This window comes from Penaeus monodon, chromosome 29 (assembly GCF_015228065.2).
Source record: "Penaeus monodon isolate SGIC_2016 chromosome 29, NSTDA_Pmon_1, whole genome shotgun sequence".
NCBI lineage: Eukaryota > Metazoa > Arthropoda > Malacostraca > Decapoda > Penaeidae > Penaeus > Penaeus monodon.
Window position 1 is genome coordinate 22,191,771 of NC_051414.1, and position 511 is coordinate 22,192,281.

Below are 511 nucleotides of genomic sequence, written 5' to 3' on the forward strand. Positions count from 1 at the left end.
CAGGAAAGAACTGCAATAACAGCGTCCTTCTCTCCCCTGAATCAATAAGAAAAAAGGTCACGGCCATTATAGCAATTGAAGATGACTGTCTGCACTGTGTGTGTATTTCAGAGAGCGCCTCCGTGAGTGCATGTATGTGAATGCCAAATTTATCTATCATCTGTTTATTATTCGCGTGTTTATCTACCTGTCTATTCATTAATCCATTTATAAACGTTACTATCAATTTCCATCTATTTTTTTCTACCCTTTCATCCATCCCTCCATGTATGGCGTTCCCTCGGCCGCCTCCTGAGAAATTTCCGAAAGGATCAGTGTCGACGTCAAAGTAAGGCTAAACCACATCACCCTCGTCGAGGAATTATCGCCCCTATTGACCCCCTTCGCAATTGGGGACACTACACCGCGCATTGTATCCGAGTCGCAATAACCATTCCTTGAACATAGGGACAAAAGCTACCCTCTTAACCACGCCCACTCTCCCTCGTGCCTTACAAATTTGACGTCATGC